General features: G+C 44.5%; 1 protein-coding gene across 9 annotated transcripts in view; it reads right to left on the bottom strand.

Annotated features, from left to right (window-relative positions):
* The window catches only part of RPH3AL (rabphilin 3A like (without C2 domains)), a 920,330-nt gene that overhangs the window by 18,578 nt on the left and 876,748 nt on the right, over nt 1-25,004 (bottom strand). The gene's annotated exons all lie outside the window — the stretch shown is intronic.

The following is a 25,004-nucleotide window of genomic DNA, read 5'->3' as shown; positions in this document are numbered from 1 at the left end:
TGTGGTGGTCTACAGATCGCCACCCTAGTGGTGGTGGTCTACCGCCACATTACAACCCAGGAGGTCAGACCACTGGGGAACCACCAGCACAGCTAGGATCCATGATTCTGGCGGCCTGGCGGTACAGGAGACTGTAATCCGCCAGGGAAGCACTGCATGCAGCGCTGCCCTGCGGATTATGACCTTGTTCTCTGCCAGCCGTTTCATGGTGACCTACAGCTTTGCAGCTGGCTAGATTACGAGCCGGAGACAATGTTGTAGCCTGTTTCCCGTCAGGCTAATGGGTGGAAACTGAGGTTTCCGCCCGCCAACCTAGCGGGAAACACTTAATAACTCTGGTGTGGTGGTCACTATGAAGGCGGCGGCCACACTGTCGAGAGTTGCAGATGGAGAGGCGGTTGGGTATGTAGGCCATAGTTTTTGGATTATGTTTGCAATACTAGCTTACGTTAAGAAACTGCCCTCTCACACTGCAAATATTTCCTGTGCCATCTCAAATGTGATAAACATCTCATTTGGGTATAAATCACTCAGTGTGTCGCAGCGTCCTTCCCTTTGTTTCACAACATTTACAGTACCATCCAGGTGTTGAAAAGTTGGTAGGTCCCAAAAGTTAAACTCCCAGGCAGATGGTGCCCTTACCAACACTATTTCCACCACTCCTTTCCATAGTCATGCAGTATGACTGATAAGGTATGGGACTCTGTTTGTGTCCCGCCTGCCAGAGTATAGTAGGTATGGGAGTGTTGTGTGTCGAACTGCATCCACCAGCAGGGCTTTCTCCCAGTTCTCCCCTCCGCAAGCCAGTGGGCTGCATGCTGTAGTTGAGATGTCAGATAGTATAATTTCATATTCAGAATAATGAGACCTCCCTCCGTCGTGGGCAGTTGCAGGTACTCTCCGGCCTCTTTGCTTCTGGCTCCTACCCAGATAAGTGTTGTGAGCAGTGAGTGTAGACGTCAGAAGGTTGCCCGTGGTACAGTGTCAAAGGTAGGTAGTTGGGTATACAGGCACTGTGATAGGGAGAGCATTTTTGCCACTGCTATGTGCCCCATTTCAGATACTGGAAGGGAAGTCGAAAATTGCACTGACGCCCGAAGACCCTCTGTTATTCAATCTATGTTGTATTGTTTCTTTTTCACAGTGTAGGGGCAATCAGTAGTCCCAAATACCTAAACTGTTCAGTCCCCCATTTTATGGTGGTAATGCAGTAATTTCCTTTCCTGACAGTCTGCCCAGCAGAAATAACAAACGTATGTGGGATAACCCTCAGCCCTGTAAGGTCTCCAGAGTCGTCAAAGTATTGCAACAGTAGTGGCAGTGAGTCTCGTGGAGCAGTAAGATAGAACAATGTATCGTCAGTGTAAAGTGACACTAAATGTGTCGCATCTCCGACCCATATATCTCACTCCGCCATTGCACGTCTGATTTGTATCACTAGGGGTTCTAATGCTACCATGAATATCAGGGGTGACGAGGACAACCCTGTCACGTCCCACTATCCACCGTAAATGGGATCGACCATAATCGACCACGGCGGACTCTAGCAGTGGGTTCGGTGTACAAACAACCTTATCCATATCCTGAACTGTTGTCCGAACCCCATTGCTTGTAACACGATATTGCCAGTCCACAGTGCAAAGGCCTTGGCTATATCTACCAATACCTCCACCATTTCCTCCCCCCTCCTCTCCACCTCATGCATTACATATATCAATCTCCCAAAATGTATAGTCGTGTTCCACCCTGGGATGAACCTGCACTGATCACAGTGTATCAAGTGGGTGATCACTGGCCTCAGACGGAGGGCAAGCACCTTACATAGCACGTTGGTGTTCATATTTATCAGTCAGTGGACAGGATGAAGGGTCTGATGGCTCGGATCTCGGCTTTAGTACCATGGTGATGCATCCCTCGCTGATACTGGGAGGTAGTACTCCCTTTTCCTTTGCATCGAGATATACCTCTGGGAGGTGTTGTGTAATGTCTGATGTGTAAGTCTGATAAAAGTCCTCTGGAAAGCCATTGCTGCCCGGCGTTTTGCTTCCAGGGAGGCACACAAATGCCAGTCTCACCTCTTCAAGCGTGAGATCAGAATCTAACTCTTGTGCTGTCAATTCCTCCACTCGAGGAAGTGGTATACCTGCCAGGTAAGTCGAAATCTGTTCCCCATCCAGAGCACGAGTTAGTACATACCAACTCAGGGTGATCCCTGAGCGTGTTCATGACCTCATGTTGTGTGTACACATCATCTCCCTCTTAGATTTTAAGATGTAACACAGGGTATTGCAGTGTTTCGCGTCTAAATATCCACGCTAGGAGGCGTGAGCTATCCCCTTCCCTGTGTAACAGCTGGTGGTAAGACCTGAGGGTGGATTGTACAAGTCTGTCTCTCACAGACGCTGTCTGGCGTTGCAGTATAGCTTCCTCTTGATTCTCCTGTTCAGCTCTGGGCTGAGATTTTTTAATTTTCACTAGAGCCTCCTCCTTAACAAGGAATTCTGACTGGAGAGTTCTGCGCACACCGCACGTAAGGCCCACGCATCGGCCTCTCAAAAACACCTTCATCACCTCCCACTCTGTGATGCGGCTCTGCGTTGACTTACAATTAACCTCAAAGTATTCCTTCAAATGCCTCCGCAAGCATTTCCCTTCCTACAGTGTCCTGCAGTATCTCTGTTGAGAATCGCAATGTGTAGGGTGATCATTGAACGTGTCCCCATTTGAGTGTACATGCAATCGGAGCATGGTCCAATATGTTGCGTAATAAATTAGCCTAATGTTTGGTTGTTAGAATATGATCTAGTCGACTGAAGTGCCATGTGTTTGGGAGTAACAGGTATATTCTTATTTATTTGGGTGTGTCCCTCTCCATAGGTCACACAGTTCCAGATGGGACATAGCCCCTGCGACTGTGCTGTCATTTGTGGTCTGCTATTCTGGAGTGCATGATAGTAGCCTAACTTGCCATCATCTATGTAATTAAAGTCCCCCATCCAAAACAGTGCTGCATCAGCTGTTGTGGATACCACATCTCTGATCCCGTCATAGGAGTCATTATCTATGTTGGGACCATAGGAATTCACAAATGTCACATCCATACCACCTAATCTGCCCTGCAAAACTATGTATCATCCGTCTATGTCCGCCTCAGTATACATCATCGCAAATGGAACACCCGGGGCAATCCATATCAAGGCCCCCACCCTAGAATAGGAGGAATAATTAGCAAAATACACCTGTCCCCTCCATTTTTTATCAACTTTCCAGCCTCCTCTTCTGTAAGATGCATTTCCATAATGCAGGCAATCCTCACCCCATGCCGTCGGTGCAGGGATAATACTATCTTTTTTGTAATGTGCCCAAGCCCTGCACATTCCAGGACAGGACTTTAAACTTTGGTATGTTTGTCACAGGTAGTTCCCAACAGTTGATTCTCACCCTTAAGCCTCTGCATGTCAATAGGGCAGTGGATGCAACCCTTGAACCATTTCACTAATTTAACATAACTTCCCTTCCCCCACTCAGGACAAGAAATAGCAACCAGTAACTGCATACTTGTCCTCCCCATTCGATGTGCCAGGACGAACACTACCTTACCCCTTTAACCAACCCGCTCTGAACTACTTTTCCATCAACCTACTAAAACATCCCTCCCTGCCCCTACCGTTCGCATGAATTATGTCTCATTCGTAATTCCCATCTATTCCAGAGTATGAGCTATAGTACTTCTGTCAGTACTGTGTATGTACTTGTCCCCTCATCAGTACCTAGGAGAGAAACATTCAAGCGGCAATCCCGCTGGCAATGTCTGTGGTGGCGTCACATGAGGCAGCTCCCCCTCCCTCCCTCCTCTGTGGTGCTTCCACCTAGTGGTCCAGAGCAGGTTCCCCATCACTGAGTGGTGTATTCTTATATTAGTACATTTTACCCGACCCCGGTGCAAGCGATCTCTCAATGTTATCCAGGTGTGAGAGACCAACAGGAGGTCTTCATCGATTCCCAGTTTCCAGTGCATGGCACTATGTCATCTGAGCCCCACTGCTAATTCCTCTCCTCTGCTGGGGTTCACATTGTCAGGGGGCTCTGCCCTCATGTGTGGATTGACTGGGGGCTCCGACACAGTGCCATCCTCTTGTATGACTACTCTGCCTCAGCCTCCCCGCTCCACCGGTGTTTTTGGCCATGTGATTCCATTTTGCTCCCTTCTGTTTCCCTCTGGTATGGAACGTTTCAGCCTCCACAAAGAGGCTGTGAACGGTCGGTGGGTGGCCGTCCATTTGGAATGCAAAAAAACAGAACTACTGGAAGGGTTTCTCTTGACTTTTATTTTGTGCTCTTTTCCTTTAAAGTTAGACGTATAACTGTTTTGGTTGTAGGTAGTCTCCTTAGGCCCTCCTTCCTCTTCTTAACCACTGTTATGCTCTCTCCCCAGGTGGTACAGCTGGTGGGACGCCTTTGTACCTCAGCCAAACAGCACAGAAAAGAAAAAGATATCAGGTATGTATTCCTCTTTTGGTCAGGGTTTTGAGGAGGGGTAGTGCTTGTGAGGTGAGAATGGAGGTGAGGGGGTTCACCCGTGTAGGCTTCAGGCTCCTTGGTGCTCCCAAAGTCTCAAGACTTGGAGGGCTCAGGTAGTGCCTTGGTGCCCTTCTATGCAGCCCCTTTCCAGGCCCGCTATCCTTCCCCCTCTCTCTCTTACTCCCTCTCACACGGAGTGTCTGTACGACGTAGCAGATGTCCTCCCCCTAATATGGTCCGTACCTTCGACAGCCATGTCCCTACTGGAACGTGACTAGGAACTTGCACCTGTCATCCCTCTCTCCTCCTTTGGGCTCCTCCGCTTCACCTTTCGTCGTCCGTGCCAGTCCTCCTGGCCTTGGACGTCTCGCCACACATCCCCGCCTTCACTCTTCTGTCCGTCACACACTCCTCTTCCACCTTCTCGCTGTTCTCAAATCCCCTGTTATATCCCTCACTGCCTCCTTTAACCCGGAAATCACACAGACTTCCGGGTGGTTATCCGTCCGGAGTCCCCCAGAGGGACCGGGGAAAAGGCCCATCGCGGGCTGGGGCTCCCGCGTCGTTCTGCCACTCCGCAGCCTCCCTGTCACAGGGGCGTCTGTGCAAGGCCCGTCATATCCAGCCATGCCCACACCTCTGCAGGGCTTTAGAAGAAATGTGTCTTCTCTGCATCAATAACTTTACATTTGGCAGGATATAATTACATGTATCGGAGACCCATTGATCGTAGGCGCGTCTTGATATCCGTGAACGTTTTGCAAAGCTCCAGCACCTTCCATATATAGTCTGGGCATATTGCAATATTGCGCTCCTAGCACGGTGGCATCATCAATTCTCTGGCCGCCCTCGGTATTTCATCTCTATAGCTATAGTTCAGTAGACTTGCTATAATAGGTCTTGGAGGGGCTACCCGTGGGGGCATTAGTGTTAGTGCCCTGTGTGCCTGTTCAATGACAAAGTGTTCAGACAGTCCTTTTGGCTGCAGTTCCTCGGTCACTCTTCGCTCCAAATATCGTTCCATAGCTCTACCTTGCGCATGTTTCTGAAACCCTAATAAGTGCATATTGTTGCATCTTGACCTGCCTTCTGCATCTTCAGCTCGATCTTCTAGGAAAGTAAGGTCGCATTTATGCACTGCACCTGTTGTTATAGCTGCCGCATGTCTCTCTATAGGGCGGTGATGTTGGTTTCCTATTCACCCATCTTCTCAGCCATTTTGCGTACGTCTGCCCAAAGGCGATTTACTACTGTGGCTACTGCAGCTATCTGCCCTTTTATCACCAGCCTCCAGCCCTGTATTGCTTCCAGCAGCTCAGCTCTTATTGGTTCCCTTGACCTCTTCGGGGAGCGATCAGGAGTGCCGCCGCCCTGTCTAGTGATACTGCGAGTAGGCTGGCGGAGCGTGGTATATTGTGCAATGGTATTGCTCGCAGCCTGCTTTTGAGGTTTGTCTTTGCCCATGATGCTCAGAGAGTACAGCTTTTCTCACTGAAAGCACAGTTCTTAGGGAATTCCTTACGGTCCATGAAAGGAAGAGCAACTGCTGGATGTTTCTCGCTGCCCGTGTAAGTGTGAACTGTGTTCCCGGCCCTCTGAAGGATGCGGCACGGCGTCCACAGCCGCACGGGTGCAATTCCAGGGCTCCGGGTACCCCCGTTGTGCAGCAATATGTATATTCACAGTCAGATCTGCACTATCACTCCTCCGCACTGTAACCCCCTATGTGTGCCCCCCTCCTGTATTCCGATGTCAGCTCAGCGTTGTTGGCAACGTCTCCCTGCATAGAGTCTTTTCTCTCATGTAGTGCTCATCTACGCAGGCATTTGTCCCCCTTTCCTTGGCCTCAGGGGCACTACCCTCTGGTGTCTCTGGAAGGGCCTGGGCTAGTTTGCCCTCTCCTGGCTTCTGGTCAGTCTCCCCCCCTGTATTTTCAGGGAGCAGTGAGCCTATTTGGGACCAGCGACCACTTCTATACCAGTTTCCACGGGGTGGAAGTCGCCTGCAGGGGGAGTTAATGTTCACGATCTCCAACGTGCTTTGGGGGCCTTATTCCTGAAATGTTTTGCAAGTTTTTAGTAAGTAGGAGCTCTGTAGGTGCCGGGGGATGACTTACCGTTCATTATATGCCCATGTCTTAGCAGTCGACGCTCAGGCCTCCAGCAGCAGTGCGCCGCCCACTGCAGTCTGCACTGCACGGATCTGTGATCTGGCCTGGAGACCGCGCACTGCTCTCTCCCAGAGTCGAGGGCCGGTCCTCCACTCTTGCTACTGCACCAACCCGGGGCCGAACTCAGATAGTGCCTCCTAAGTAAATTCCTTGGTCCCAGCACAGTTGGGAGGTCGGTTCCTGTAAGCAGTATCCCTCCGGTGCAGTTGTCGCTTCGCAGCGAGACCACACCAGCCTTGTCCGGTACCGATCATGACTCTTGGTGGTCACTCCCCTTCAGTGCATCCCGCGCTCACCGTACACCGCACCGCACCGCCCTGCCCCAGACAGCACGGGCACCTCACCGCCGGACTCTCCCCTCTGGTCCGCGCTGTCCAGTGCGTGCAGGTCACCACAGCGCAGCACCCTCCCTTCGGGCAGTAAGGCGTTTCGCTCACCACATGTTCCTGATTATGTTTATAAAAGGAAGGATTTGAGTTTGTAGAGAAATTGTCTTGGTGGAAACGCCAGGAATGAGTAGGATTTACCAGTCAGGGTTGGAGCTCTTTAGAGATGTGTCCTGTCAGCCATTTTGCCAACCACACCCCCACGTGTAAATTTTTAACATTATACTTGATTCAATGATGAAAGTCACAGAGCACATTTCGGTGAAAGACATGTCTTTTTAGGAGAACCGCAAAGTAATTTTAGTCTCACTCATTACCCATTTTCAGCAAAGCTTCTACTGACATGACCCAACAAGTACAATACCAAGGTTTAATACCTATTTAGAGGGCCTGGGCCACGTGTGGATCAAACTATAGAACAACTAAAGTGGGGTATTTGTGGGTTCCTAGATCATGGGAGACTGTACACTACAAAGCTGATCCTGACAGGTTGAGGATCATAGCAAACTAGTTTAATTAGATAATGATAAACCTCTGAAAGGATTTTAACAAGAGCTTTCCATGTCCATGCCAATAAAAACATTGTCTCATTTGGAGGTACCACAAAGAACTAGACCTGCCAACTGCCACGGTGCCACCGTGTGTCACATTCATTTCAGCTCCCTTCACACGATCACTTAGTGAGGAGCCAAAATTACACAGTGGCAGGAACACTAGCTGGACACTACTGCACAGAGTGGCTTTCCTGCTAGTTTTCAGAGGCTGTAAGCAGCCCATGTCCAATAGGGGTGTGTAAACACCCCAGGACATCGGCGACGGCCTCAGTGACCCTATGATTATTTTTTGGGAGTGGAGGCAGTGGGGCTAGGTGGAGTGTTTCTTTGGAAGGAGTGGGTGTGAGAGGTTGGTGGAGGGCAGAGAGCCTCTTGGTAGCTGTTGGTAGAGGCTCCACCCCCCTCTTCACACAGTGACATTTCTTTATAATTTGACAGATACGGAGATCCCGAAGTTCAACAACTCAAAACAGAACCTGGAGTGAGCTGGCATACTAGATTTTGTGTTTTTTTCCAAATGACCCATGTGACAATCAGAGAAGTTGGTCACACTGCAGTTCTTCCTTACAGCAGCTGTGTTACTTGCTAACGTGTTCATTAAGGCGTTTAGTATCTCTGATCATTATAACAGTAAAATCAAATTAACTCCAGGAAAACATCAGTGCAAGCAAAAGATGCATCGTCACAAGGCACGAGAAAATCAAATTGCTCATACTTTGCTACTGGTCATAGATGGCATATAGCTGAAGTCAGTATCTCTGGTTCAATGACTGTCAAACTCCGGCCATTGGGAATGCAAAAGGAGGTGGATGTACGACTAACGAATTTCAAATGAACCGAACCCACTGACATCAACAAAACATACAGAGAATGTACAGTAGAAATTGTTTTCTTAAGACAGTACAATCAATGTCAAGGTGCTGCCCTCTAGGGAACAAACTCATTTTTTCCACGTACTCTGTGAACGTAAGCAGGTACTGAAGTCTCCATCCACGAGGCGCGCAACCTTCTAATGGCAGAGTTGGTAGAGCTAGATGTACTCACTAGTCTCTTCACCTCTGGTGATGGGGCTTAAGGAGAACAAAGAAAATCAGCAAGAAATAGTATGCGTGAGTTTACAGTGCACTATCAACTCTGGTCCCATTTATGAATGTACATTTGGGGCAACCGAAAGAGCTGTAGCTGTAAAATGACGAAATATCCCTGATGCTCTTAGAGGAAGTCAGATCACCACTTTTGTCTACACCCGAATAACACCTCTAAAACAGGCAGAGCAATGTCAGTCTTCTTCACTGGCCCAAAAGATGAAGCTGAGTCATTTCTGCAGGCAGACACGTCTCTCTGCAGTCTGAACCTAACATTGTGAATAGATGGAATTTTCAGTAAATGGAGATGAGAATATCAAAGATCAAAGTGATCTGAAAAGAGAGCAATGCTGAATTCTACAGACCAAATATCCATTAAATACCCAAGTAGGGCTTCAATAGCCAACTGACGACCAGCTGTTAAAAAAGCAAGGATTTTAAACAAATAACACGTTTGGAATGTGCAAGAAACTGCCACTGAAGACAACCTGAGATGACACACTGAGCTTCACATCAATTTTAAGTCCAAGGCTTTTCACTGTGGAAGCGTGCACATACTACAGTTGGCCAAAGATGACCTGACCAGTGATCAGTCGCCCTCCACCATCACACCATTTTTTTCAAGACTGAGTTTAATCTTGTCTCTGACCACCATTAGATTTTGGAGCAATACAGTGAAATCAGATGTGTTGCGGCTTAAAGAATCATGCATGTATCTATTCATAAAAAACGCTCCCACTCAACATCAGACAGGCCGCCTCGCTGAAGCAGTTCGGGAAGGATCTCAAGACTTGGCTCTTCAATTGAGCAGCATGTGTGCAACAGTGTCTTGAGACCCCATAGGTGATAAGCCACGTTTTACAAGTCCCTGATAGATTGATTACATATGGTATCTAGCCAAAAGGCGGCAGAGTGCTGCACAAGGCCAAAGGCAGGCATAGAGTCGATGAGTGATAGAGGTAGCTAGGTTGTATACTGTTAATGCATTGTGATGCAGTCTTCTTTTAAGAGGTGCGCCTTCAATTATTTTCTAAACTGGAGAATCGTTGGGGCTGCTCAGATGTATATGAATGAGGATGTTGTTTCATATCCTGGGTGCACAAATATAAAAGGCTTGCCGCCTTATTTTTCCTTTTTTACACTACTTAGTCTGAAGACTGATGGTGTCTTGGCTGCAGTTGTGTCGAGGACCACCAGAGATGGCGATCCTGTCTGGAAGACAAACAGGGCTGCTGGTCATGATGGCTTTGTAAATGATGGAGCTGCTTTTGAAGATGATGCGGGTCAGCAAGGGGAGCCAATGGAGTTCTATCAGGATGGGGGCGATGTAATACATTTTTTCAGGTTCTGGATGAGACACTGTGGCCTGTAGAATGCCCATAAGGAGTGCCATTGTAGAGACTGGTTGGGGAGGTGAGGTATGGGGAGGTAAATAGGGGGTGATGTCACAGAACAGGGCATTACCACCATCCAGTTGTGAGAGTATGACGGCTTGACCAGAAGTTCTGAAGTTGCTTTATGAAAGAAATAGTTTTACTTTCTTGAGAAGAGAGCTGGTAACAGGCCATCTTTGTTTTCTTTGGCAATTTGTTCCTTGAGTGTGAGGCTGTTACTCCGGATGAAACCAAGTTCCTTGGAATTCAGTGAAAGTTGGGGTTCAGAACTATTATGGATCATGTCACTGCGCCAGATGTGTACTGTTTCCTGTTTGTTGATCTTGGCATATATAATAAATTCTGTTTTGATTGGGTTCAGCTTTAAGTTGGCACTGGAAATCCACGTCTGGATGATGTGCAGGGAGTGTCTGAAGGGCTAAATGTCTGAAAAGCAGAGGAGACTTTGAAGTAGAATTGTGTATCGTCTGCATATTGGTGAATCTGTTACCTCTGAGTAGAATCCAAGTGACTCCATGTATAGGCTGAAGATGACAAGAGAACCGTATAGACCCTTGGGATACTCCACAGGTGACGGAGATCGTTTGGGACCTTGAAACGCTCATGTGCAAAAACTGGTGTCGGAAGAATAACCAGAAGGAGAACCAGTGAAGTACATTGCCAGTGAATCCCATTCTAGACTCTAGGGTGTGTCGAAGTCAGCTGAGAGGTTCAGCAACAGCAAGAGGTAGCATATGTATAAGAGTGGAGGCAATGGGACCGTATTAGGGAGGAAAAATGCCCTATATGAATGGTAAAGAGGGACAGTGAAAGTGCAGATCCCATGACACATCACAAATGATATCTGCTGCAGCTGAAAAGAATAGACTAACTGTCCCTGGCTACACCAGTAAAAATGAAAAGTTACTTACCTGTAATAATACCGCTGCACAACACAGGCACCTTTCCATAATGATACCCTGTAGAATCTTCCATACAGTCGTGAACATTCGCAAATGATTGACTGAATATTGTTTTAAAAGATTTTTATTCAATTTTCATAAATAAAATATCATGTCTAGTCAGCAACATAATTTTCTGCTCACCCGAGAGTCCCTATTTCTGCAGAAAGGGGGGCTCCCAGCAGGGCATTTAAACACTCCTGTATTCAAATTCTCATGAGGGAGTGTTTTATGGGATAATAATGTGATTTGTAATAGCTGCCATCAACTTACCACCTACCATTAGCTTAACAGCAGACAAGACATCAGAACACAGACTGGGATTCAGCATCATATATGAGCAAGGCTGCTATGCCCTAGAACTCCTGGTGCAGTACCTAACCAAATTAAATTGCTAGTAGGAATCAATAGGTGAATGTGATTATATGTTACTGCGAGGCTGCTAAGTTGTATTTCCTCTTTATCCACCTGGCCTTCAGCATCACATTCATCCTTTAAGGAAGTAATGAGCTTTCTCACTTCTGACTAGTCCTCAAACTGGCATGATCTATCACCGATGAACACTATGTATTCCATGAAATTGCATTTTCTAGATTCTGGGCTCACGACAGGAAACTAATCACAATAAATGATCTGCCTGTCTCTTGCACCCAGAAGTGTTTTATCTCTATTCTCCTTGTATCAGACAATGAACAATATAGATGGGCATCCAATCCTCTTCTTCAGATCCCCAAGGGAGTTCATTTTTAGAATTTCTCTGAATTCCAAGTAGGGCCTGGATCTTAGCTTTCACAAAATGATTTAAAGATATTTCATACAGCCTCCCACAGGAACACTTAGTGAGAGAAGGTTGCTGCACTCCAGTTAGATGTTGTTTCTTCATTAGATGGCATCTATTTTCTTGAATCTCCAAAACATTCATGGGGCTCAGCTTACTTTCTACTGCATTAGCTTTAAGATCAAAACTAGGTTAGATGAAATACTCTTCAATTTTGTTTCAGTTGCACTCACTTTGAGGGTGCTGAGGAGGTTTGCATTATGTTCAATGTTTTGCAGTTATTCCAAGATGCTGGCGTGAGATGCCAAATATGAGAGCAAGTCAAAGGGGACTGCAGTGTGTTCTCATCACTTTTCTCTGCATGCTCCTTTTTTAAGATCTTTTTTAATCCTCATTTTGTAAACTTTCTTGGTGCGCACTACAGCAACACTTCTGTCTTTGGTGGACAAAGGTCAAAGGTACGCTGCTGGAGTCACCTACCTTAATCTCTTTATGCCTCAAGTATGGAGCCTCAATTAGCTCTTGCTAAATTTGTTCACATTTTGTTAACTCTGTTCCCATCATATGCACAACTTCGCCAGCCAAAATTATCACTGTTAATGCGTGCTCTGTTTAGAAGGTACCATCACTACACTGTTTCCCTTTCCCCCGCCTGAGCTCTAAAAGGCGAACAGTCTGTGATTGCTTATGCTACTAGGCAGCTTGAACTGGCTTCAAATGTCTGCTATCAAGTTTAACTCTAGCTACTCCTATCATCACTTCATCACTCACTTGGTCGTTTTCACTGGTGTGGGATAAGACTTTCGTTGGCAGTAGATCATCAAATATAAATGTTGTGTCCTAAGTTCCATCAACACAAATATTACCCACTAGAGTTAACAATAGAGAGAATACATCTGGTAAGGTGGTATTTTTGTAAAAGATATTTAGAACAGGATAATTATGTTAGACCAAACTTCTTTGTAGGACATTCTGGGATACAACCTCCTCAGAACTGTCCTACTTGGTTACAAGAGGCACCTCTAAATCTGAATCGGAATAGACCAGGTTACTCAGTATAATCTCTCCTGAGAGGGGTAAGAGTTAACACTACAGTGCTTTTCAACTTCACAAGACAAGTAAGGGATAAGACTCTTTTTTAGGGAGCCATACATAATTTTGGCAAAGTCAATAATGCACTAGCATGTATGTTTTTTAGGGTCAACACAACTTCTTAAATGCAATGATAAGCAAAGGTGTCCTTAGCATGTGATATAGCCTGTATATACTAATTTGTGTTTGTAACATGACAAACTGGTCTTATGGCTCCTAGCCACATACCTACATTTCAGTCTAAGGTGAAGAAGAAACAGTTTTTACTCAACAGACACAATCAATTAATATTTGTATTTATGTATCATGTGGCAACTTATATCTGAAAAGTCCAGTTTCTAGGCATACAAAGCTAAGATGAAAAGGGATAGGAAAAGAAAGAGTACAAAAACTGCCATTGGGAAACATTTGAAAAGGAAAAGTGAATTGAAGACATGATGATGTTGGTCATTTGGAGGCTACGTAGCTACTGAACTCAGCATGCATATTCGAATTAGAAAAGGGCAGTGCAAACTAATATGGAGTCAGTAAATATCAGGTGAGATCTTGTTCATGAAGTGTGTTTTAAACTTGGATGTGTAGGTGTTGAGACATGCTCAATTCACTATCTATGGTGCTTTCTTCTTAGGCTTTTCCTTCACCATTTGGCAGGAGCGAGCTTACATTCTTTCTTGAATAAAGAATTATTTTCTACTTTAGAGTGAACATAACAGGAAGATGTTTGGGGGAGCTACGGGGTGTGACCTTCCAAATGATGCACAGGGTGTTTAACTTGATTTGTTGAATGATAGGCACCGACTTTAGTTTGGTGCAGTGCGAAGATACATGTACATGAGCTTTTTAAGCCAAAGATGATTCCTACTGCTCTGTTTTGGATCATTTGCAGTTTTGTCAGGGTCTTCAACTGACTTCGGATAAGACTAGGGCTTGAATGAGGAAGACATTTTGAAGTAAACCCAACAAGAAGAAGAGCTCAGAGATGTTACAGAGACAATGATTTCACTGTCTGGTAATTGCTCTGACTTGCAGGGCAAAGGAGAGTTCTGAATCAAATGTAATTCCCACATTTTCTGCTGTTTGACAGGAGCACCAGGAGTTTCCAGTTCCACTGGACAAATGAAAGCAGGCCTCGAAAATTCTACCTGCCCAATTGCTTTGGGGAGTCCTATTTTATCAGGTCGAGCTATTTTTAGGACCTATTTGCCCCTTCTGGCGAGTTAACAAAGAACAGATGTTCTGTTCAGTCAGAAAGTGAAGGAGGCCTTTAAATCTTGTTTTTGTCACATGAGCTCTGTGTTCAGAAACAGAGGTCAAAAATCAGTTTGTCTTACAATTAATTTTCTTTATGACTACAGAGTTCCAGGACTTTGTCCGTTTTTTCCTAACACACAATATATTTCAGTAGTTGTGAAAGCTGTTTGTTTGTACTTCTGTGTGATGAAAAAAATATTTTAATAGGGTGAAAACAAATCAGATCACTTTCTTTGGTGATGTGCAAAGAATAAATATGTTTTCTAAACCGATTTTCACAGATTGTTAATACATTATAGAGTTTTATCAGTAAAGCTGCAAGTTAGTGGGAAGGTTTTTAGATATTACTTGGAAATGTTCTATCTGTAAATGACAGTGTGCGACCACATCATTAAAAGAGCAGTATTTCTACGTTTGTATTTAAACACTCAATTAGTAAACTAAGGAGCAAGTAATGGATCATGTGTCCCCCATATGAGGGATAGATTCTTTTTATACATGGAGCAAACGTTTAGTCTGCTTAATCAAACCAAAAAGTTTTTTGTACAGCAGTAATTCTGTACTCCCATATTTGAAGGTACACTCATGTGAGAAGGAAGAAAAAGGCAACTCTGTAAACTAAGATATTTGCCTAGGATCACACAATTTGAGACATGTCAAGTACATTACAGTTATGCTCCAGTAGATTACTCAAGTTACTCGACCTGCAGGCCTAGTAACATTTTTATGATTTTCCGAGGCCTGGAAAGGGAGCACAGAGGGAAGTTTTAAACCGAAACATCAATATTTCTGTTTTGTCGATCTTGCCAACCAGGGCAGGAGCCAATATTTGAAGAGTTGAGAATGTCTTGGGGAGGTCTACTAGAATATGAGTGTTATCAGCATACACTGAAAAACTGAGAATGAAAGAAGAGATTACATCAGCTAGGAGTCGCATGTACATTGTGAACAGTGTAGGAGAGGAGTAAGCCTTTTGGGACCGAAATGATGACCTCAGTATCTTTGAAAGTGAACTGACCTACTTTGACGATTTGTTTCCTGTTTGCCAGAGGTGATCATATCCAAGAATGAGCTTTGTCAAGAATGTCAAAATAATGATCTATATCAGTCTAGGAGTATATTGTGGTCAATAGTGTCAAAGGCTGCAGGAAGATCTATTAATAATAGTGATGCACTATTGCTTTTGCCACAGATCATAAGCACTTATTTCCTGATGTTTAGGATTGCCATTTCTGTGCTGCAGTATGGTCTGAAGCCATATTGGAAGTCTGATAGTAGCTGGATTGATTTCCTGGGCCAGATTCACTGCCTTTTCAAGTAATACTGAAGCACGACTTTATATGCTATAAAAAGAAAACCTACGAGTGTAAAGGTCCACTTCCATTCAGTCTCCACCTCTCCTATCTCTTCTATCCTCACACATGCAAGTTTACTACATAGGAGTAAATGTGGGTGGGACCACAAGGAGTGCCTGGAAAAAGGGGCAAACTTACTACTAAATGGGAAGGGCTTAGGGAGGAATAAGGAGAGGTTTAAGGAGGGATTTAGGGCAAGACACCCAGCCGCAAAAAACTGAATTTCTAAAGTTGCTACAGCTAAAAAGAACCCAAAAGAGTAGAAATTGTGCTCTAGTTCAGAGTTTGAGTAAGTCCAGAACTATATCTGGCTAACCATTGGTACCTCAACAGCTTCCCGTTAAAAATAAACCCCTGTGAGAAATTATTTGAAATATACATAAAATTACCTTAATGTTTAAAAAAGTCAAAAAATGTCAAAAATGAAATATTTATTGTGTTTTTAAATATACACTACTTTTAATCATTTTAAATGCATAATAAAAATATTTCGTTTTCAAATGAACAAGGCAAATCTGAAATGCAATGACGCTGTAAACCTGCACCTCTGCACTTTTTGCATATTAAAAGATCTGAACTGCTTCCAGAGTGCTGTGCTCTCTCCTTGGATGTTGGGGAGAGGAGAAGAGATTGAGGTGCTGTGGCGTCAGCACAAGTCAAAGAGCACCACTGGCACGTTCCGGTGCTGTGAGTGTGCGTGTGTGTGTGTGTGTATATATATATATATATATATATATATATATATATATATATATATATAAATATCAAAAACGAAGTTGTCCTCATGTGAAAGCGCACTCCCAACAGGTTATATAAACGGGAAGAAAAAGCCAAGCCAGCAACTCACAGTGAATTCTTTAAGCAGTTTCATTATTCCAGGCCTTAAGTTATAAAATCATCTCTGGACACGTGTTTCTAGGTCAATCCTTTCTTCAGCAGAGAAAAATATAAAAGTGTTTCACCCTCATAGGTGCAGCCAGTACTGGAAGTGTTCCAGGCATTTCTTTCTTACTGAAAAGACCGGCATGGCTTCAGCTTGTCTAATTACAGGCACCTGATTAGTCTCTTTGAATACCAGTCCGCCCCAGTGGGCCTCTCAAGTGAGTAACAGTGCATGCTGGTTGTGGTGGTCCTGCAATTTTATCATTTTGCCCCAAGTGGGTTGCTGGAGCCAAACGAAATAATGAACCAAAGTGCAAAACCTTTGTAGGCGAATTCAAAGTAAAATTGTCAGATTTGCTGTGAATATCCCAACCTGACTGCTCTTATGTGACAATCCATTTTTAGTCACACAGACCTGCTTCGATGTGCAGTGGTGCTGCTTTCCCGACTGGACAGGCCGGTTAATTATCAAAAACGAAGTTGTCCTCATGTGAAAGCGCACTCCCAGCAGGTTATATAAACGGGAAGAAAAAGCAAAGCCAGCAACTCACAGTGAATTCTTTAAGCAGTTTCATTACTCCAGGCCTTAAGTTATAAAATCATCTCTGGACACGTGTTTCAAGGTCAATCCTTTCTTCAGCAGAGAAAAATATAAAAGTGTTTCACCCTTGTAGGTGCAGCCAGTGCTGGAAGTGTTCCAGGCATTTCTTTCTTACTCAAAAGACCGGCATGGCTTCAGCTTGTCTAATTACAGGCACCTGATTAGTCTCTTTGAATACCAGTCCGCCCCAGTGGCCCTCTCAAGTGAGTAACAGTGCATGCTGGTTGTGGTGGTCCTGCAATTTTATCATTTTGCCCCAAGTGGGTTGCTGGAGCCAAACGAAATAATGAACCAAAGTGCAAAACCTTTGTAGGCGAATCCAAAGTAAAATTGTCAGATTTGCTGTGAATATCCCAACCTGACTGCTCTTATGTGACAATCCATTTTTAGTCACACAGACCTGCTTCGATGTGCAGTGGTGCTGCTTTCCCGACTGGACAGGCCGGTTAATTATCAAAAACAAAGTTGTCCTCATGTGAAAGCGCACTCCCAGCAGGTTATATAAACGGGAAGAAAAAGCAAAGCCAGCAACTCACAGTGAATTCTTTAAGCAGTTTCATTATTCCAGGCCTTAAGTTATATTAGAACATTGGAATGCTGGTAGCTCCATTGGAGACAATGGAGTGCTGCAGGCTTTTACTGGCCGGTAAAAGCCCGCAGCGCCAACATTCCAATGTTCTCTTTGTTCACAGCAACAGCTGTGAACAAAGCGTCACGGAGCCCGAGGAGATTTAAATCCCCTCGGGCTTCGTGAACATTTTTTTTTTAATAGAACATTCTGCCCTGTGTGGCAGAATGTTCTAATAGCCTTAGAACCCGCCGTAGCGGGCTCTACCGGCTATTAAAGTCCCTCTCCCTTGTTAAATGCCCTCGCCTTCGGTTCGGGCATTTAACGCGGGGAGCGGGCCTTTAATAGCCGGTAGAGCCCGCTACGGTGGGTTCTAAGGCTATAAAATCATCTCTGGACACGTGTTTCAAGGTCAATCCTTTCTTCAGCAGAGAAAAATATAAAAGTGTTTCACCCTCATAGGTGCAGCCAGTGCTGGAAGTGTTCCAGGCATTTCTTTCTTACTGAAAAGACCGGCATGGCTTCAGCTTGTCTAATTACAGGCACCTGATTAGTCTCTTTGAATACCAGTCCGCCCCAATGGGCCTCTCAAGGGAGTAACAGTGCATGCTGGTTGTGGTGGTCCTGCAATTTATCATTTTGCCCCAAGTGGGTTGCTGGAGCCAAACGAAATAATAAACCAAAGTGCAAAACCTTTGTAGGCGAATCCAAAGTAAAATTGTCAGATTTGCTGTGAATATCCCAACCTGACTGCTCTTATGTGACAATCCATTTTTAGTCACACAGAACTGCTTCGATGTGCAGTGGTGCTGCTTTCCCGACTGGACAGGCCGGTTAATTATCAAAAACGAAGTTGTCCTCATGTGAAAGCGCACTCCCAGCAGGTTATATAAACGGGAAGAAAAAGCAAAGCCAGCAACTCACAGTAAATTCTTTAAGCAGTTTCATTATTCCAGGCCTTAAGTTATAAAATCATCTCTGGACACGTGTTTCAAGGTCAATCCTTTCTTCAGCAGAGAAAAATATAAAAGTGTTTCACCCTCGTAGGTGCAGCCAGTGCTGGAAGTGTTCCAGGCATTTCTTTCTTACTGAAAAGACCGGCATGGCTTCAGCTTGTCTAATTACAGGCACCTGATTAGTCTCTTTCAATACCAGTCCGCCCCAGTGGGCCTCTCAAGTGAGTAACAGTGCATGCCGGTTGTGGTGGTCCTGCAATTTTATCATTTTGCCCCAAGTGGGTTGCTGGAGCCAAACGAAATAATGAACCAAAGTGCAAAATCTTTGTAGGCGAATCCAAAGTAAAATTGTCAGATTTGCTGTGAATATCCCAACCTGACTGCTCTTATGTGACAATCCATTTTTAGTCACACAGACCTGCTTTGATGTGCAGTGGTTCATTATTTCGTTTGGCTCCAGCAACCCACTTGGGGCAAAATGATAAAATTGTAAGTTGCTGGCTTTGCTTTTTCTTCCCGTTTATATAACCTGTTGGGAGTGCGCTTTCACATGAGGACAACTTCGTTTTTGATATATATATATACACATATATCTATCTCCTAAGTGGTTATAGTTAGGACCTAATTTTTCTATAGAAAGAGCGTTTTCTGTTTTGCTAATAACTTTGGTGCCGTTTGATAAATATTCACAAACCTTTCCAAGAAAATACGACACTCACTTCAGCTGCTGTCTGGAAAGTTTCAGGGTGATCCATCAAGCGGGAGCCGAGAAAAAGGGGGGATTGGGGGGGGGGGGGGGGGGTCCAGAAACACGTTTTTCCCATTAGTTTTTCAATAGGGATTTTGAACACCCATAGTGCCCAAACCACTGAACGGAATTACACCAAATTTGGCAGAAATGTAGCTCTTGATCCAGAAAGAGCCCTTTCTGTTACTTGGTGTAAATCTGTTCAGATGTTTTGAGAAACTGAAGGAAATCCAAATTTGTGTAGGCAGGGACGCAAAGGATTCACAACCCCTGCTGATCTCGTGCTGAGATCTGACTGGCTTCCAAAACTTCAACAAGGTAAGTACTGGCAGCCATGTTGGGACCCCCTCAAGGGCTAAAAGCTTTTTTCTTTTTAAAAAAAAAATTTCACTGCAATTCGTTCCGGATCCACAGATCTGGCAAAATTTAAACAAAACAAAGCGCGGGTCCTGGGTGGGCCAAGTCCCAGGGACATTGCTAATATAATGCGGGGCCCCCCGGAGACCACCTCCTCCCCGGGGCTTTCATGAATTGTAAGGGAGGAGGCCACCCATCCCACCGACCCCTCCCCACCCTTCCACCCACCTGGGGACAGCCACCTCCCTGGGGCTAAGAGTAAAAGTTATGCAGAGGAACCGTCTCCACCCCCACCACCGGGGCTTGAATTCTATGCTGGGGGCCACGTGCTCCCCACCCCCGCAGCTCGGGGGACCGCCACCTCCCCAGGGCTTTAATCTAATTCAAAGCAGGGAGGCCACATGCCCCCCGCAGCCCCGGGGACCCCCAACTCCCCGGGGAAATTAACAAATTGTGTGCAGGGGCTGCAGCCCCCCCACAGCCCCGGGAACCACCACCTCCCCTGTGCTTGAATCTAATTCTATGACAGGGGCCGCACCCCTCTGACCCCACCCCCATGTCCCCAGGGACCGCTGCCTCCCCAGGGCTTTAATCTAATTCTATGCGGGGGCAAGTGGACAAAAAAAAATCAACAGCAATTCTTTCCCATGTGTGATTTGGCAACTCTGAAATACTTAAAGGATGTTGAGTGATTTTTGATGACAGGCCGATACATAGATGACAGGCCTTCAGCTCTCTTTTAATAAGTTCATCAAGATGAGGAAACCAGACCTAATCTCAGACAGCTTGTTTAGTGGCAACATTTCCACTTTGTCCTTATGGGCCACTTCAATCATCTGTTGTCACTGACTCCCTGGAATTAACTTCGTCAACCCCTCAGGATAATTTCTTCTTGTGTCATAGACAGTTCTCCCACTGTCACTGGTGAGAGGTTGAGTATGTTAGTTTCATGACTGATGGGTAATAATAACTTTCAGTTTTAACATGTCACTATCTTGACTCATGGTAGTGACTATTTGTTCCAACGAAATAACAGCTGAAGTTTATGTAGGCCTCAGTGGTCTTAAATGGGTTACCTTGACACTGTATAGGCACTCTGGAGAAGTAGTAAGCAGGGTTTTGATCTTTCCCTAGACGATGCACAATTGCTTGGTTGTACTCTTGTAATCAAAGGCCTCAATGTTCAATGGGTGGACAAATCTTAGATTTTCAATTACCAAACAATTTCAACAATGCTTGATCTTCTGTCACAAGCGCAAAAGGTTTCACAAGCCCACACCACACCTAAACTTTCTTTTTCAGGTTGTGAATAACCACGTTCAGTCTGGGATACACTCTTGCTTGCATAAGCCACAATACGTCTTCGAGCATTTGGTTGTCCGCTGTGCTGAGCAAGTATAATGCCTAACCCAACTGGGCTAGTATCAAAAACTTCTGTATGCAACTTTGGATTTAAATATGCCACTTCTGTAGTGTTTTCAATGGTAAAACTATGCTCGCATTCATGTGACCAGTAAAAAGAAACATTATTTTTCATCAACTCTCTCAATGAAGCACTTACAGTGGCAAAGTCTTGTATATATTTGGAACAGTAACCGGCCATGCCAAGGAATAAATGTAGCATGGAATCAATTTGTGGGGGACTGACAGTTGACAATGCTTGTACTTTAGCTGGATCTGGCAGCATACTCCCATCAGAAAATATATTACCAAATAATTTTAGCTTTGTCTTATTGAATTCACATTTCTCAGCATTCAGCTTTAAACTGCATCAACAAGTAAATGACACACTTGCCTTCGAGCTTTGTCGTGTTCCTCCTGTGCAGGGTCATCACTATAACTGAAAGCATCTACATAGGCTGTATGATACATCTAATGACATCTTGAAAATCTCTGCAGCTGATGACACAAAAAAACGTATGGCCTGATAACGATCTTGGCTGATGGGCTACTCCGTCATAAACGTGAAAAATATCCCATCTGCCATATTACAAGTTCCCTTATATCCTATGGAACTTGTAATACGATGGACGGGATATCTGCCATGTTTGTGATGGAGAACCCCATCGACCCAGATCGTAATCAGGCCCTTAGTCTTTTATATTGAACCAGACCAATATGTATAGAAAAGGTTGTAATGTATCTCTCCGAGTTCTAATTGATGATATTCTTTATTTAAATCAAGGCGAGAGATCTTTGCACCATTCAATTGTGTTATAATGTCAGCAATGTGCGTACCTGGATACTGTGCTTTTGCAACTGCCTTGCACACTTGCTGCATATCCCAGTGATGCGTACTGCCCTTTTTGGGCACTACCACTATGGGATAAATCTATGGTGTCGGTCCAGTAGAACGCTCAGTGATACCGTGTTTACATAACGATTCAAGTTCCTTTTCAACAGCTTTTCAACAGCTTTTCAACAGCTTCTTGTAAATGAAATTCAATTCTTTTGTGTCTTTGAGCAACCACAATTACATCCTCATTAATATGCAATTGTGCTTTCATAGTCTTGAGTTTTCCTTATCCATGACATAATGAAGGGAAATTACTTACTATTTCATGATGAGCATTCGTATTGTAGTTTTCATATCCCATATCAGCAGCTGTGCAGAAGCTGAGTAAACAGGCACTTGACACCATACCTTGAAGTATGTGAATGGGCACTTGCAATTTTGTTTTCTTGTGTTTCATAGTTGCAACGCATAGATCTTTACTTTTCAAGGGTGTCAATGCAGCCCATGTGTACACTTTGGTTTACAATGGTGCCAGTCATGGCAATGGAGACAGTCATTATATTTCTTCTCATGCATAATATTTAGGGAGACACCACTGTTGATGATGAAAGCTGTTATTAAACAACCATTTATTTTCAGTGTAATCATGGGACAATGTTTGAAAGACTTGGGTGCTTTTTCATGTTGACTTTTTTTTGCCCTGGTATTCTTCTTTACATGCAGCCAGTCCAACGTGTGCATATTTAAATATTGACATTGCACAATCATCTTCTTCTTTCACTTGATACTGACACTGACAAACTTTTTGACGATGATTTAGATTACGATTGACTTTGCTGTTAATTTGTCTCAACTGATGTTGCAGCTTGCCTTTGTGGGCATGCGTCAGGCATTGCTTCTCGAACGTTTGGTTGGCTATTTTGTCTTGTCGCCATTTTTCACTTAATTTTTCCTTTGCCTTGCTAATTGCCATAAAATGGTTCTCGTTACCGCAGCCTCTGCATATCTGTCCAATGGTAGGACATTTACTTTTGTGTGGCAATGACAATACACATCTGAAACACAACTTCTTTTCCCATGGAGATATTACCTTGTGTCCTTCAGCTATGTGCTTCTGTTTGCTTTTTATATTCATAACTGACTCACTTTATGCACCTCCAGCTTCCATGTCAGCATCTTGTAAATCGACATGCTCTGGCAGCCATGAGAACTCACTCCAGACTAAGAGTTTATCTCAACATTCGGCGTCTGAAAGAATCTGTTGGGCATCCGTCAATAACTCTGAGGCGTAATGCTTCTTTGTCATTAAATTAATTGCATCTGCAGTGTTTTACAAGCATATCCAGTCTCTTAATAAATTCATCTATGGTTTCAGCAACCCTTTGTCATTCTTGACTGAAAATGGATTTTTCGTAATCTACATTCGGAATTGGATTGAACTTGAGATTCAAGGGTTCTTATATTAACTGTACGTAACTTAATTAGCTTGCAATATTGCCTTTATGACTTCCTTTACACCATCACCAGCAAGATTTTTGAGGTATTTGATATATTTTTGTTATCTGTTTCTCTAGGGCATCAATTAATTTATCAGACGTCTCTATCCAAGCAGTCGATCTATTGTCAATATTTTGCTTTTTGACGACAGCAAAGGATGGAGGTGGTTTCAGGAAGGTTGCAGCAGCATTATAACTGTTCATGGGATTAGCTGAGACTGTGACTGGTGCTCTCTCTGAACTCACCTGCCAGAAATCAAGATTGGTTCCATTTATACCATCAGCCTAGCCCTGTGACTTGCTGGCATTGGGGTCATCTTTTATGCCTATGGGAAATGTGGCCCCTTTCTTTGTCTCCATTGGAAGAACGGCCTGCTACTAGGCCTCTCGTCACTGCAGGTATGGACGGCTCTGTAAGCACAACCCCAGGCACTTCTCTTGGGGCTACTTTTAGCAGAAGTATGATGACTCTCTTTAATCGATTCAGGTAAGCAGATGACCTTTTGTTGTACCTGCTTTTTCAGGCGTTCTTATGCTCTTTTGGCACCTGCTTGATCTCTGCCTTGTAGTGCATTTGATCGTAGCGTTATTGTGTAATTTACTGTTGCTATTTGTTGCCATTTCAACACCTGGTTGTGTCCGCCCTCAGCAGTAGCGCTCCGTATACTGTATAGCTTTATACTGCGTAGTAGTGCTGTTCCTATTCTGTATGGCCTTGCTGGTAGTTTCTTGACCAATGATGCATAGAATTTTCTGTGAATTTCCGTCATTTTCAAACGCTTCACACGGCTGCAGCTGTGCTTTGACGCCACATACACCAAATGCTGATTCAGCACTTCGACGAAGGCGCACGTGGCATACACGAGCAGTCTGCTTGGACCATGGCAAACTCTATGGGAGGCGCTTTGTGAGGCAACTACTGCCCCACGAAGAGTGACAGAAGCCCGGAAGGGAGGTGCGCATTACTCCCTGGATCACCAAACAGATCTCCAGGTAACAAGGAGGCGAACCAGATAGCGCCCAAGCAAGACCTGAGGAGCAGTGACTTTTCACCCCTTCGCCCCTATGTGGATCTACTGAGGCAGAAGTTGTAATACCAGTGACAGAAGGCAGAGGGACGGAGAAGACTGGAAACCCCTTACCAGGGAGCACTGAAAACCCTGGTTCCACAGCTTGTTTTTCTACTCCATGAGCACTTCTGGAGTACTAAACTTCCAGTACAAAGTAAAGCTGTCTTCCCTTACCTCTGCCTGGCCCACCAGGAAAACATTTAGATGAAACCATCCTCTGGGGATTCCTTAAAGAGCCCACAGTTATTTCATCTCAGTCTCGTCAATTAGTAACCTTATAAATGGCTTTCATCCAATGGGCGGTAGTCCAGGTAGGAGTATAAGTCACTAAGGCCTATTTTCCATGACCAGGGTTGCCAGGTCATAATATTTATTGTAATCATTTATATCTCACTCAATGCCAGGGAGAAACATCACACGCCTATCCACTGGAATTTAGTTATGTTTTCCCTTCACTGAGTGATGACTCATGGATGCTAGTGCTAGCAAAATGTAATCACCTTTTTGCCCCAGTATCGTGCTTCTAATGCCGACTGCACAAGACAGTTGTTTCCAGTAGTTGT

The sequence above is a fragment of the Pleurodeles waltl genome, chromosome 3_1 (assembly GCF_031143425.1).
Source record: "Pleurodeles waltl isolate 20211129_DDA chromosome 3_1, aPleWal1.hap1.20221129, whole genome shotgun sequence".
Classification (NCBI taxonomy): Eukaryota; Metazoa; Chordata; class Amphibia; order Caudata; family Salamandridae; genus Pleurodeles; species Pleurodeles waltl.
Note: the sequence above shows the minus strand (reverse complement) of the source record. Positions and strands in the feature narration are given on the sequence as shown.